The sequence below is a fragment of the Malaya genurostris genome, chromosome 3 (assembly GCF_030247185.1).
Source record: "Malaya genurostris strain Urasoe2022 chromosome 3, Malgen_1.1, whole genome shotgun sequence".
NCBI classification, from domain to species: Eukaryota; Metazoa; Arthropoda; class Insecta; order Diptera; family Culicidae; genus Malaya; species Malaya genurostris.
Genome location: NC_080572.1, coordinates 245,890,634 through 245,906,703, shown reverse-complemented (window position 1 = coordinate 245,906,703; position 16,070 = coordinate 245,890,634). Strand labels below are relative to the sequence as shown.

General features: G+C 37.4%; 1 protein-coding gene across 3 annotated transcripts in view; it reads right to left on the bottom strand.

Annotated features, from left to right (window-relative positions):
• Positions 1-16,070, bottom strand: part of LOC131436428 (zwei Ig domain protein zig-8) — a 353,158-nt gene that overhangs the window by 157,644 nt on the left and 179,444 nt on the right. The window lies entirely within an intron of this gene.

The following is a 16,070-nucleotide window of genomic DNA, read 5'->3' as shown; positions in this document are numbered from 1 at the left end:
CAATATTTCATGACACAAGATCGGAGCATAGAAATTAAATCTTCAAATCGTTTTATGGCACTTTTTGTCTTGCTGGCTAGCCACAACCTACCTCTAGCAAGCTACGTGTAGGACTAAAACGTTAGCTATAATTTTGCTTATATTTATAGCTTCGCGTGATGTTTTCCCTTTGATATATCGCTGACTCTTTCAAAACCGTCGACTATGGCAGGGAAATTCGGTATGCCGGAGATTTTTTGCAGACAAAATAGGACATTGCTTAATCAACATTGCAATGATATACAATTAAAAATACATGGCTATGAACATTCAAACCAATACGTAGAAATATTTCCAATCAAATTGTGACATGATATTAATAATTGATACAAAATTGACTGAGCTGTAATTGTTCAAAACCTGACCTCATTTCTACGTGTATTTTTCTTGAGTTTCTAATTTGCACCCATATATAGAAAACAAAAATGTGTTGCACATTAAAAATCAATAAAACTAGCGCCTCAAGGCTTAAACAACACTTGTGAAGTGCAGTTCTAGTAAAATAATGAATGAATGAGTAAATTAATTTGTTCCGTTCCTTGTTGATAAAATTGACAAGCTCATAACTTTATTTGCAGAGAGCAGTCATCGTTGCTAACGAATAAAACTTGTTTTAATCCACCTAGTGGTGTAATGATGCCTTTCTCATATTAATTTACTCCTGTATATTACAGCAGGAATTCCCCGAAACACTACAATTCAAAAAAGCTCAGAATATAGTTTTGAAGTTTTCTGTTGCATAAAACTACTACATTGATACACTACATTTGAATTTAAGTTAGTGAAAACCTATTCAATCATATGTGAGAAAGTGAAGTGAGCTCCATTTTATCATATTTGATTACTATAGTCGGTACTTCCGGAACCGAAAGCTGGATATCGGCATAGTGACATTCGGTTCATTCAACTATGCACTAACATGAACTACAAATCTAGGACGTTTTGAATGCGGGAAAAAATGTACCGGTCGTCAGACTTGGATAAAATTCAGCAAATCATTTATGGAACTATCAATGGTTTATTTGGATAAAGAGTCTCATGGTCTGCAAACTAGAGAAAATCACTAGCCAATATAAAGAGGTAGCTTATGAACAAAGTATTCCTGAAATTGACGTTTTCATACTGAGCACCCTATCTCCGGAACAAGGGGTTTGATCCGAATGAAAATTTCAATATTCTTATGGCATCTTAAGAACTTCCATCTCCGAGAAAAATGAGTGACATTATTTTCACATTTTTAATGCATTAGTTTCACATTTTTGGTGCATAGCACACTATGATTCCGGAACCGGAAGTTGGATGAGAATGAAATTTAGGAACTTTGTATGGAACCGTGAGACCTTTCTTTTTAATCTAAGTTTGTGAAAATCGGTTCAGCCATCTCCGAGAACGCACATACAGGCACACACAGACATTTGCTCAGCTCGTCGAGCTGAGTCGAATGGTATATGACATTCGGCCCTCCGGGACTCGGTTCAAAAGTCGGTTTGATTGTATAGCCTTTCTATATGATCTTTAAAAGAAGACAAAATTCTAGGGATTTGTAATTTTTCTGAAAAGTTTTCATTTATTATTCAAAATGCTGCTAAAGAATATCATTGGAATAATTCTCAAGCAACTATAAATTCATTTGTAGTTTACTATAAAAACCTGTTTTAATCCACCTAGTGGTGTAATGATGCCTTTCTCATGTACATATAATATTGTGGTATTCTATTCAAAAAATTTCTCTTCGATTTTTGAAAGAAACCAAGTGATTGTTTATGCATGACATACAGAATAAAACAGTGCTTTGATTGCGTAAGCCATCCTTAAGAGAACGAAATGGGTTCACTATTATATGCACTTCCGGCACCGGAACCCGAGAACCGGTATAATCTAAGTCGGTTCGTACGGCCACCAACTAACATGACACACAAACTCTTCTAGTACGCACCCTATAACTCCGGATTCGGAAGTCGGATCCGGATGAAATTCAGGAATTCCGTATGGGACCGGGAGACCTTTCATTTGAATCTAAGTTTGTGGAAATCGGTCAAACCATCGCTGACAAAAGTGATCCATTGTGGTATATATGACCACTATTTCCGGTACTTTCGAAACCGGATACCGGGAACCAGGATAGCCGGAATCGGTTTGTTTAGTTGCCTACTGATAATTACTATCGATTTGTGTAGTTTTGAGACCAGTTTAGAAAAATTTTCACGTTTTTTGTTTCGCCGGTTTAAGTGACGGTGTACAATATTGAACACACTTTACCCTATAATTCCGGAACCGGAAGTCGGATCCGGATGAAATTCAGGAATTCCGTATATGAACGGAAGACCTTTCATTTGATTCTAAGTTTGTGAAAATCGGTCAAACCATCGCCGAGAAAAGTGAGTGAGATCCATTTTGGTATATATGACCACTATTTCTGGTACTTCCGGAACCGGATACCGGGAACCAGGATAGCCGGAATCGGTTTGTTTAGTTGCCTACTGATAATGACTATCGATTTGTGTAGTTTTGAGACCAGTTTAGAAAAATTTTCACGTTTTTTGTTTCGCCGGTTTAAGTGACGGTGTACAATATTGAACACACTTTACCCTATAATTCCGGAACCGGAAGTCGGATCCGGATGAAATTCAGGAATTCCGTATATGAACGGAAGACCTTTCATTTGATTCTAAGTTTGTGAAAATCGGTCAAACCATCGCCGAGAAAAGTGAGTGAGATCCATTTTGGTATATATGACCACTATTTCTGGTACTTCCGGAACCGGATACCGGGAACCAGGATAGACGGAATCGGTTTGTTTAGTTGCCTACTGATAATAACTATCGATTTGTGTAGTTTTGAGACCAGTTTAGAAAAATTTTCACGATTTTTGTTTCGCCGGTTTAAGTGACGGTGTACAATATTGAACACACTTTACCCTATAATTCCGGAACCGGAAGTCGGATCCGGATGAAATTCAGGAATTCCGTATATGAACGGAAGACCTTTCATTTGATTCTAAGTTTGTGAAAATCGGTCAAACCATCGCCGAGAAAAGTGAGTGAGATCCATTTTGGTATATATGACCACTATTTCTGGTACTTCCGGAACCGGATACCGGGAACCAGGATAGCCGGAATCGGTTTGTTTAGTTGCCTACTGATAATGACTATCGATTTGTGTAGTTTTGAGACCAGTTTAGAAAAATTTTCACGTTTTTTGTTTCGCCGGTTTAAGTGACGGTGTACAATATTGAACACACTTTACCCTATAATTCCGGAACCGGAAGTCAGATCCGGGTGAAATTCAGGAATTCCGTATGAGACCGAAAGACCTTCCATTTGAATCTAAGCTTGTGGAAATCGGTAAAATCAGCGCTGAGAAAAGTGAGTGAGATCCATTTTGGTATATATGACCACTATTTCCGGTACTTTCGGAACCGGATACCGGGAACCAGGATAGCCGGAATCGGTTTGATTAGTTGCCTACTGATAATGACTATCGATTTGTGTAGTTTTGAGACCAGTTTAGAAAAATTTTCACGTTTTTTGTTTCGCCGGTTTAAGTGACGGTGTACAATATTGAACACACTTTACCCTATAATTCCGGAACCGGAAGTCGGATCTTGATGAAATTCAGGAATTCCGTATGGGACCGGAAGACCTTTCAGTTGATTCTAAGTTTGTGGAAATCGGTCAAACCATCGCCGAGAAAAGTGAGTGAGATCCATTTTGGTATATATGACCACTATTTCTGGTACTTCCGGAACCGGATACCGGGAACCAGGATAGCCGGAATCGGTTTGTTTAGTTGCCTACTGATAATGACTATCGATTTGTGTAGTTTTGAGACCAGTTTAGAAAAATTTTCACGTTTTTTGTTTCGCCGGTTTAAGTGACGGTGTACAATATTGAACACACTTTACCCTATAATTCCGGAACCGGAAGTCGGATCGTGATGAAATTCAGGAATTCCGTATGGGACCGGAAGACCTTTCATTTGATTCTAAGTTTGTGGAAATCGGTCAAACCATCGCCGAGAAAAGTGAGTGCGATCCATTTTGGTATATATGACCACTATTTCTGGTACTTCCGGAACCGGATACCGGGAACCAGGATAGCCGGAATCGGTTTGTTTAGTTGCCTACTGATAATGACTATCGATTTGTGTAGTTTTGAGACCAGTTTAGAAAAATTTTCACGTGTTTTGTTTCGCCGGTTTAAGTGACGGTGTACAATATTGAACACACTTTACCCTATAATTCCGGAACCGGAAGTCGGATCCGGATGAAATTCAGGAATTCCGTATGGGACCACGAGACCTTTCATTTGAATCCTAGTTTGTCAAAATCGGTTCAGCCACCTCCGAGAAAACCTAGTGAGATTATTTGACACATACACACACACACACACACACAGACATTGCTCAGCTCGATGAACTGAGTCGAATGGTATATGACACTTGGCCCTCCGGGCCAATTTTCACTAGTCGGTTTTTCAAGTGATTGCATAACCTTTCTATATGAGAAAGGCAAAAAGACAACGAACTTGCAAATGTAAGCTATCAGCTATCAAATCAGAAGTAATAACTCACAATACAATTGCAGCTCAGATGTTCATCTCAAAAATGATAGATTTTATTGAACAATTGACGAACTTTTCTGATTTTTTTTGTCTGATAGAGCAGCATCATTTCGAAAAATCAAAATACATAGAGTGATTTTTGTAACAAAGTCTTCATGTACTGCAAGTTTCATTAAATCTAAGAGGGTTGCTGCTGCTGCTAACTCTGAATATGATTTAGCGCGAAATTCGACAGAAAGAAGATTGTGAAGGATGCAGGAAGTGGATAGAAAAAGCGCAGATATGTATCGTATATGAAGGCGTAAAATGAAAGTATCGAAGCATTTACCATCCACCTCTAATCATTGAATCAATGTTTGTGAACTGAGCTGAGTATAGGTTTAAAAATTGATAGATATTTTGAAATAACATCGTGGTTATCTTATACAAATCACGTAAACCAAGGATTAACTCGAAACTGTTGTCTCGGTTTTGAAATCACTCTGATTTTTCACCAGAACAACTATAACGTAATGAAATAGATCTGTTTATCAAGTGAATGCTGTTGAAGTACGTGAGGCAAAAAATAACGCAATCTTCATTAACCGACAGCTCTGGAACTCTCGGTGGAAATTCGGTGACCTTGGAGTGCCACTTTCGGTCTGGAGATACGAATTTAATACGATACCAGTCCGTGATGGTGTGTTTATGCAGCACCGAACCGAAAAGTTGTTATAAATACATTAAATTATTCCCAAAGCTATTCGAAATGCCGCACAGCACCGTACAAGTTTCCGAAGTCTGTGTGTGTGTGTGTGTGTGTTCATGGGACAGCTGCTGTGTCGACATGCAATATCAAACCGAACACTACCGAAGCTGTAGGAAACATGACATAGCTTGGCTCCAACGGACCCACAGTTCACGAGTATCGGCACTTGTGATGGCAACCGCACTTTCTAAAATCAGAAAATGCTAACGAGTGAAATAATTCTTCACTACTGCAAGCAAATAAACTTGTACTCAGTACGACGTCATCTGCCGGCCAAACGAAGCGATGTTGCTGGAACCGATATGAAGCTCACCGGAAACTATTCCATTCTCTTGGCAAGCTTCTTCTTCTTCTTTTTTTTATTGTCGTATCACAACAAAACAAATCCCCAAACTATACTTCCCATTGCGGGCTATAACGAAGAAAGTAGTTTTCCTACTGGCGCCAAGCTTTGGTACAAAACTTTCTAAATTTCGCCAAAGAATTGCAAATACCCTCCGGAGGTAATTTCCTTGTCAAAGTTTCGACAACGCAGTTCTGCCGGAGTTGAAGCCTCCCAATAAGTGAAAAGTTTCCAAGAATGCAAGCAGAGCCACGCTCGGTATTCATGGTGAAAAATGCTTGACGAAATAAGTTGTTGAGAAAAAGTTAGGCTAGTTTTAATGGTTCGGATGTTGAGTTATCTGGTTATCTGTGCACGAAACTCACCATCAAATTTTCAAATCAAGTTTTGTATTGTTCAAAATAGGAATATCGTGATCGTATTATCGTTTCGAAATGCTTTCGGGTATCAAAAACGAATCTTCCGTTGCTTGTTTGTTTTAATGTTGTTCAACAATTGCGGCCCGATTCATAACGCCATTTTGCACCGTTTCAGGGATTTGCGTTTCTTTTTTGTGTGGTGCGTTTCCGAAGCAGCCTAGGCTACAACTAAGCTCAAGTGTTAGCACAATTTTATCGGTAGTCTAGTAACAGAAGAGCAATAAAAAAAAAAGTTACAGTTTGGCGGACGGATCGGATCCCAGCCAGCAGCGATTGAAATGGAAATAAACGTTTTATTTCCTGTGAGCACTTTCGCGTCCATACATGCTTTCGCGTGCGTAATCCCGCGCCATGGGATTCCGTTGGTGGGGCAATAAAATGCTGTACGTAATGTTGCCCGAAAAGTTCGCTGCTGGAAGTGAATTAAGTCAGCATCGTAACTTTTCGGTCTCGTTCCGGCAGAGCAGGCAGCCGTCAGTTCGTCGGTAGTAAATTCGGATTCCGGTGGCAGTGCACGCTTTTTCTCCGATTAAAAGTTGATCTTGGCACCAATCCCCGCGCATCCCTCCGCCGCCTAGGTTGCTCCCTTCACCCGACCTAACTTTTTTTTTACCGAAAATACCGTTGCAACTTTGGCGTAAGAAATTTCATTTATCAATTATCGCAAATTTTCGGGTGTAGACCGAAAACTTCGTTTCTTTATCAATTTACACGGCATTTATGAGAATTGGCACCCGCTGGTGCCCGGCGGCAGTTTGAATAAAAAAAACAGCAAGAAAGGAAATAATCGGCAAAAAGGATCGACAACTTCTCGCTAGGTTATTTTCTTGTTCTACGAAACGAGAAGAAACGTTCATTTTTTTTTTCGCTGCAACGCCTCAATGTAGCGTTTGTAGGAGAAAACTTTTTACTACCGCTTACTTTGCTTTGTTCGCGATTTGATGATGCGAGCAAAAAAAAAATTCAATGACTGCAAATGTCGGCAAGCAATGAAGGAGAAATAACCAAACGCAACGTTTATTGCATGGCCAGTGGAGAAATGACTTCTTTTTTACTTGTTCGTGTAATATGCGACCTCCCACGGTTTTGCGGTTTTCCGTAATAGATTTTACTATGCTCTCAGATTATTGCGTATAACTTTTCTGTTCTCTAGAAGTGCTGGATAAATTTCCTGCTACAATTTCGTTACGAGTTGATCAGAGCCATAAACCGCTTATCGATTACTCGTGTTATACAACATTCGTGACCCCGGCATCACGCCACAGTCATGAAACAGGATCACCAATTTGGCTTATCAATGTAGCAAAAGACGCCAAAATCAAAAGTATTCAGCTTGATTTGACAACACTTCCTACATAAATGGAAATCGCTTCTCAAATGCTGTGATTTATTATCAAATCGTCCGAATCCCATCGATTAACTCAACTTTTTTTTTCAATAAATCTAACTTAGCTTAGTTAACCGACCGCGCGTTTCCTTCGATTGATCACAAAGACAGTTGAAATTGCGTATTCAACCAAATGCATGACGCTTGAATGACCTTGACAGACTGACTAAAAACATCGTCGACTGTAATTTGTACTGTGAAAGTGATTATCAAATGAGATACTCCGAAGTTCTTTGACCAAGTAGAAGTGTACTTGGTCAAACACAGGCGACTCTATTGTTTTCTCATTCATTTTCCTATTCAGTTCGCTTTCACATCTCATTCAACTCAGTTGATCAAACAAAACCGCTTACGTTCAGGACGGAAGAAACCAAGTACAGTATTGTGTAGTGAACAATAGAACGATCTCGAAATGAGTGAACCAAACGAACAAAAGCTACCGCCGACACGGAAGAATACAATTATTGTTGAGCAGTGCAAAATTCGACCTTGGATTCGAGAACTTGAAGGGTTTGCTTAAAGAACAAATGCATTTTGATATTAAACGTGTGCATTTACTCCAATGCACAGTGGTCCGGATCCACAATTTAGGGAGTCAAAAACCTTTGTGGCTTAGCCTTATACTTTAAAGCTATGATGTCTTCAGAACAAATGATCAATGAAAGATAAGCCATATTTTGAAGCATATGGTATTAGAGGGTTCTTATTATTACAGTGATCCAAAAATTATTTTCCGTATGTGTTGAGATAGAGGATTGCACCCTTCGGCAAAATTGTAGGAAAACTTATATCAAGAAACTTTGCCGAAAACACTATTGTAATATCTCTAACGGTTTTAGTGTTACAGCTATTTTAATAGAGCAACTTAGGCTGTTCCTAAAAAATCAGATTTTTTGATCTAGCTTTCTTATTTTTCACTTCTCGTTTTTTGGTGTCTTTGAATATCTTTTAGAGTTTGTTGAAACCAATTTTTTGATGACTAGCGTATTCAGGTAGCGTTTTCTGAACCGAAGTTATGAACAAAACTAGTTCAAAAACAGATCATTTTTAAACTGCTATATCTAACATTGGAGCAAATGAAAAAAAAATCTGTTTCTTTCATTTGATAGAAAATACTTTCGAGCATAATTATAATCAAAATGGCGGAGGAGATATTTTTTAAATTTTTTAAATTGTGTTTAAACATTGGGTTTTTTCATTGAAAAATGGTATTGTTGTCTTCTAGCGTGTTAAAACTAATTCAGCTGCATAGGAGGTTGGAGTACACTCACGTTGGTTGTTACTCTATTCGATAATGCTATTACAGGATCAGACGTTAAAAGCAATCATTCAAACGAACGACATCCTCTAGATTCACTAAACGATTGAATTGCCGCGAATGGAACTGCCTATATTTGCGATTTGATTTATTTCGACTCTCTTGCGCTTCCTTACTGTACATACCAATAGGAAGCAAAGCAAAAACTGGAAGGGTTTTCAAGGAATAGTAATTAACGAGAAGCCGCCATCTTGGCATTTAGAACCACCGTAAACGTCGTTTCCCGACATCTAGTTATCAAGCTTGTTCCGATAATAAAAATATTCTGATGGTTTGTAACGAATATCTATGAAACGGAAGTCGCCATTTAAACATCCACCCCACATGAATATCCCGGTAACAGAGGTATTTCGGCCCACTTTAGGATTGATTTTATTCTGACCCACTTTGTAAAAATATTCATCAAATGTTGTAATATGTTTGAAAAATCCTTCCGCAATAGGTAATTTAATATGATTAGCTTCAAATTGATGCAACATGGATTATTTAGCAACGATAAAATCCGATAAAATCGATAAAGTTTGTTAGGTAGGCCAAAATTTACTACCAAAAAATGTTCTTGTAACCCAAAAAATGTTCTTGTGACCATCGCTGAAAAGCAAGGAGTATCTGTGCCATATCAAAAAGGTATGCAAAATGTTTCTATAGCCTTCAAAATGAATCGATTCTTGTCAAATTATGATTTTTTTACATTATGTTCAAACGTGAAAGCGATGCAATTGCATTCGCTTCGGTTAACAACGAGGTGCACAGTGTTGAGTGTGATAACATTGAATACAAAATCCCTGTGCACATGATGGACAATGCCATAGAAGTACGCGTGCATGACCTCCCCCCGCAGGTCACCGATCAGTACGTTCGGGAGAATATGTCGCGGTAAGGTGAAATCCTTTCCAGCGAAAGGGAAGTATGGCGGAATTTTTTCCCCGGTATCCGGAATGGCGTGCGAGTGGTACGTATGCATCTACGTGAGGCAATTCCATCTTACATCATTTGTGGTCAAGGTGGGACACATCAGTGTAAAACGCTGATTACCTATGAAAATCAGCTGGTCACATGCCAGTTTTGTGAACAACCTGCACCTGATTAAAAATACCTTTTAAATAAAAAAAAATTATCTCAATAGTTTTTGTCAAAGCTGTCTGACCCGATTTTGACAAACTTAGATTTAAATGAAATGTCTCACGGTTCCATACGGAATTCATGAATTTCATCCAGATCCGACTTCCGGTTCCGGAGTTATAGGGTTAAGTGCGTTAAATATAGTACACCGTCACTTAAAACGGCGAAACAAAAACCGTAAAAAATATTCTCAACTGAACTCAAAACCATTATGGTCAAAAGAAAGGTCTGATGGCGCTGCTACTACTACAGCGTTTTCAATTGCTTTTCGCACAGTAGTTCGAATCAATAGAAACGTGGACATAAATCAGTAGCTGCCAAACCGTTCTTTTAATGCATATAGTTGCTTTTGAAAAAAAAAAATTTCAAATATATACCGCTTAATTTGATTCTATCTCTAATTGTTCATGGCCTACTTTGACAAAAAATATAACCATAACTCTTTTTCTGAAGAGATAGAAATTTTTTATCTTCAACACAGTGTAAGAACTATTGAAAATAATTTACATTGTCAAATATACCAAAAGTCTAGGTCGCACCGTTTCGGATATACAAAGCGTTTTCATGGCAACTCCCCTTAAGGTGAAATATAGCGTCATAAAATTTTACCCGCTTCAGTTGAACGAACCGTCGCACAAAGCATACCAAGAAAAACGGACACATAGAAACAAGAACTTTTTTCAATGATTGAGCGCAGTGGGTTTACCTCTCGTTATATTGACTTGTAAAAAAGACTGGACGTAATGGATTTTCGAATCTTTCACACTTTGAATATATGCTAATACAATCGTTATTGTTAGTGATTACTCTTACACTAGAGCTATAAATAATGAGTAATTATGAATGACTAACATGAGGTTATATGTATATGTATTGACCAACTTGCTAACCATGTATATGCCTGAGTTTAGTAGCAAGCATGGATTCTCCTTCAAAAGAACGATTGAAGACAAGAGAACATTCAAGTATTTTTGATATCTTTGCCAGTCGTTCACTAGGCCCTTCCCGCCGATGAGATAGAATTCACGTAAAAGTATTTACTTGACATGCATGATAGAGCGCGGTCGAATTTACTTATCGAATACATTCAATGCCAATATATTCCATTCTAATTGACTTTCATTATCATCTTCGAATAAGTAGAAAGTATTATTTATGTTGTGTCAATAGGATCGTAGCACTAGCCATGTAATCGAAGCTATGCTATGAGTCGGCTGCGAATTCTGTTAAATCAGAAAGGCCAAATTTCTCAAAAGGAATGTAATTCTAAGACTTTCACACCCAGACATTTTCCTGGTGTAGATTCAGTATTCTCCCATTACTATTCCACCACTCCTTGTCTGCGAAGTCTGTTGAAACAAATGGTCATATTCAACAATAAATGTAATACCAAGACCTTGCAATGCATTGAATTCAACAGAATTGCACATTATTAGCATTATAAATGACAGTTACTTATAAAATAAACGATATCTTACAATACCCATTTTATTGTATTCAACTAGTTTTTATTTCAACAAAAAACCCAATGCTGCATAAATTCGCGTCATTATTTTATATGTAATTTTTGCTCACGATATAATGCCACCGTGCCCACCGTGCATTTCTCACACCACCTCAATGCGAAACAGCAGCGCGCAAGCAATAAAAAAAATGCAGAAAAGTTTATGTAAACTTTTTCAAATTTCGGTTGTTCTAGCTAATATTTTATAATTTTGAGTTGCATTATCAGATTCTTTGTGAAATTCTGCTACAAACACTACTTTTCAGTTCTAAAATCATTCCCGTGGAACGGAACAGTAACCGTTTATACATTTGAAAAACCAATTACGGCTCGGCAAAGCAAAATTTCAAAATTCTAAGAATACTTAGTTATGATAAATTTGATTTCGAAAACTTCAGTGTTTTTGGTTTTTTGAAAATCGGTCTAGTTTTTGAATAATTGATCAAAAACGCGATTTTCGCATTCCGCTACATTTCACCTTAAATCAGTTTTTTATTCATAACTTGTTTCAAGTTATTTTTTATGCATACTTTGTTTGGAATAGTTGAATAAAGTAAAAAATCCCATATTTTTGTTCAAGGTAGTGTATAGGTTTGTTGTTTCCTGGCAAAGTTATACATCATTTTACCTTTTTTGCCTTTCTTAAATAGAAAGGCTATGCAATCACTGTAAAAACCGACTTTTGAACCAAGGCCCGGAGGGCCGAGTGTCATATACCATTCGACTCATTTCGTCGAGTACGCAAAATGTCTGTGTGTGTATGTGTGTGTGTATGTTCGTATGTGTGTATGTAACGTTTTTTTGCACTAACTTTTCTCGGAGATGGCTGAACCGATTTTCACAAACTTAGATTCAAATGAAAGGTCTTGTGGTCATATACAAAATTCCTGAATATTATTTGGATCCGACTTCCGGTTCGGGAGTTATGGGGTAAAATGTGCAAAAAAAAGAATATAGGGACCGTGCACGGTTACAAGCAGCGCCATTAGTGGTGAATAGGCGAAAAAACTCTACCATAGCTTTTCACTGTTACCATATGTTCACGCTGAATAAAACAGTCAAAAACCTGTTTTAATACAACATAGTGGTGTAATGATTCTTTTCTCACATCAATCATATTCTCATATAAAGGGTGATTTTTTAAGAGCTTGAGAACTTTTTTAAACAATAAAACGCATAAAATTTGCAAAATCGCATCGGTTCTTTATTTTAAACGTTAGATTGGTACATGACATTTACTTTTTGAAGATAATTTCATTTAAATGTTGACCGCGGCTGCGTCTTAGGTGGTCCATTCGGAAAATCCGCTTTTTTATCGACAAATTTTGTTCAGCGATGAGGCTCATTTCTGGTTGAATGGCTACGTAAATAAGCAAAATTGCCGCATTTGGAGTGAAGAGCAACCAGAAGCCGTTCAAGAACTGCCCATGCATCCCGAAAAATGCACTGTTTGGTGTGGTTTGTACGCTGGTGGAATCATTGGACCGTATTTTTTCAAAGATGCTGTTGGACGCAACGTTACAGTGAATGGCGATCGCTATCGTTCGATGCTAACAAACTTTTTGTTGCCAAAAATGGAAGAACTGAACTTGGTTGACATGTGGTTTCAACAAGATGGCGCTACATGCCACACAGCTCGCGATTCTATGGCCATTTTGAGGGAAAACTTCGGAGAACAATTCATCTCAAGAAATGGACCGGTAAGTTGGCCACCAAGATCATGCGATTTGACGCCTTTAGACTATTTTTTGTGGGGCTACGTCAAGTCTAAAGTCTACAGAAATAAGCCAGTAACTATTCCAGCTTTGGAAGACAACATTTCCGAAGAAATTCGGGCTATTCCGGCCGAAATGCTCGAAAAAGTTGCCCAAAATTGGACTTTCCGAATGGACCACCTAAGACGCAGCCGCGGTCAACATTTAAATGAAATTATCTTCAAAAAGTAAATGTCATGTACCAATCTAACGTTTAAAATAAAGAACCGATGAGATTTTGCAAATTTTATGCGTTTTATTGTTTAAAAAAGTTCTCAAGCTCTTAAAAAATCACCCTTTATAATACTGTGGTATACTATTAAAAATATTTCTCTCCGATTCTTAAAATAAACCAACGAGATTGTTTGTGCATTAACTAGTATAACCTACAGAATGAAACAGTTCTCTGACATCGATGAGAAAACGAAGGGAGTTCCATTATTGTAGGTATTTCGGGCACAAGATCCCGAGAACGTATAATCGAAGTTGGTTTGTATGTCCATCAACTAACATGATTTCAGTTGCACCCAAAAAATATGCTTAATTTTCGGTAGGAGCATAAGATCATTCATTTGAACCTAAGATTAGGAATACCGGACTAAGTGTAAAAGTAAGTGAGATCCTTTTTTGAGTGTATGACTATTATCTGCCGTCGTTATTCGAAAACCGGGAATACTTTTGAGACCAATTTAGAAAACTTTTTACTTTTTTCGTTTCGACTCTTCAAGTGACGTACACAATTTTTAACACACTTTGCCGTATCATTCCGGAACCCAAAGTCGGATCCGGATGAAATTCAAAAATTCCGTGTAGAACCTTTCATTTGAATCTAAGTTGGTCAACATCGATTAAGTCATTTTCGAGAGACACACACACAAAGATAGATTGCTCAGCTCGACGAACTGAGTGGAATGGCATATGACACTTGGCCAATTTTTACTATTCGATTTTCAAGTGATTGTATAACCTTTCTATATGAGAAAGGCAAAACAGTTCAGCGTTTCAATAAAATGATTATTTGTTAGCTTCGTGACTCGTATTTTCAATATACGTCAAACTGGCTACTCGCGAGATTGCTAGCTTTTTTACGATTACAATTTATATTCTTCCTCCATTCTAAGAGTATGGACCATCCTGCGAATTATTTCAACTTTTAGTTAAAATTTGACAGTCGGGCAGTTATTTTTTATCGAGTAGTTAAATTTATCTAAAACTGTGGCCCATTTCAAAGTTTGCCGGATGGAAAATTATTTGGGTCTATTTTGCTCTGAAAATAAAGTAATAGCAAGTGGTGTAATAATTGCAATTCAGCGAAAGTAAAAATAACTTCGAGATAAGCTTACTTCATTTAAAAAATATTTAAACTTTTTATTGGGGTATTTTCTTTGAGTGAAAGTATAAAAAGAAATTACACAGAAGCAATTTTTACTAATGGTCTGAAATTAGAATGTTTTAGCAAGATATTTTTCAGTGTTTCCGGTCAAGTCGATTAAAAAATCATTTAGTGTGCTGAGAATATCGTTTGAGTGTTTGAATTTGAGTGAATATGACAAATATTAGACACAAATCCAACTGCAATGACAGAAAATGACGTGGCCGTATTTGGATACCGAATGAATAATTCGATTCAAAACTTAATAGTCAGTCGATGTTGAACAATCGTTCGCACCACACGCGAATAATTCCATAGGGTTCGGAAAAAAATTCGCAGAGAAAATACGCTAGATAGTATTTTCAAACTCAGTTTACAAGTTTCGCTATGGTAGCATTATTTTTTCCACTCGCCGCCTCGTGCGCTGTCGTCGCCGGCCACTAAACCACGCCCTCGTGCACGGTCCCTATATGTGTTCTAACTTTTCTCATAGATGGCGCGACCGATTTTCACAAACTTAGATCGAAATGAAAGGTCTTGTGGTCCCATGCGTAATTCCTGAATTTCATGCAGATCCGACTTCCGGATCCGGAAATATAGGGTAAAGTGTGTTAAAAATTGTATACCATCACTGAAAATGGGGAAAAACCTTTGAAAAAATTCTAAATCGACCTCAAATCTTTTCCAATTGATAGTTTTTATCAGTAGACGGTCAAACAAACCGATTTCGGTTATTCATTCAAGAATCGCAGAGAATTATTTTGAAGAATACCACAGTATTATATATGACAGTATGATTGATATGAGAAAGGCATCATTGCACAACTAGGTAGATTAAAACAGGTTTTTTATCTATGATAAAACCTTACACAGATGCGAAATATGCAACTTTATACAGCTGATTTTTTCAAAATTTATAGGAAAAGATATGCTCAATACTATAAAAAAATCTAAGTGAAACTCGATCGAACTTTGTTTTTAGGCCTTTTTAAAGTTAGTTTTAGTTATTGAATTATAACAACCCCCTTTAAACTAATTTTCTAATCATAACTTGTTTCAAGTTAGCTTTTTAAATGTACTTCATTTGAAAAAAAATTTAGAAAATATAAAATCCCATAATTTTGTACAAGGTAATGCATAGATTTATTCATTTTTGGAAAAGTTATACATCATTTTACCTATTATAACCTAGGAAATCTTGTACTGAAGCGGAATATGCAACTTAATGCAACAAACTTATATAATACTTATAGGACAATATCCTGAGCGTTATTCGTGTGACTCATTTTGACTAAGGTCATGCTGAATGGTTAAGAGACGGAGGGCGTCACGCGTCAGCTGTTTCTGTAACTCACTTTTGCAGTGAGCGTAGAGATGTGCAATTCGCTCCTGAGCTATTCCATCAAATCTTCAAAGTGAGCTGATAGCTTTAAAAAAAACCGCAGCTCATCAGTTCACCGCGCTGGTAAGCAGGGATGCCAAGTTCACAGATTAATCTGTGT